We start from the raw sequence: 473 nt of genomic DNA on the forward strand, positions 1-473 counted from the left end.
AAAAAAAAACATGAAATAAAAAAAATATATATATATATGGTAATCTGAATACACTTCGGTAAAATGAATCCCTTTTTAGAACAAGAAGAAATTAATGATGGGGAGAGAGAGGTAATGAGAGGGGGATGAGAGGGAGAAGGAGAGATGGGGATGAGAGGGGGAGGAGAGGGAGAAAGGGAGAGGAGGGAGGGAGGGGGAGGAGGGGGGGGGGGAGAGGGATGAGGAGAGAGGAGAGGGGTGGGGTAGAGTGCAGGGAGAGAGGAGGGTGAAGAATAAGGAGGAGGAGAGGGATGGGGCAAGACAGAGTATGAGAAGAGGAAACGGTGGGGAAGAGGAAAGAGAAGCAGGAAGAGGGGGAGAATAAGAAGTACGGAGAGAGGGAATGAAAGAGGGAGAAAAAGATCACCAATGGAGGATAAAGAGAAACGAAAGAAAATTGATGAGAACCAAAAAAATTAAGACAGGAGGAAGAG

Source organism: Penaeus vannamei, chromosome 6, assembly GCF_042767895.1.
Source record: "Penaeus vannamei isolate JL-2024 chromosome 6, ASM4276789v1, whole genome shotgun sequence".
NCBI classification, from domain to species: Eukaryota; Metazoa; Arthropoda; class Malacostraca; order Decapoda; family Penaeidae; genus Penaeus; species Penaeus vannamei.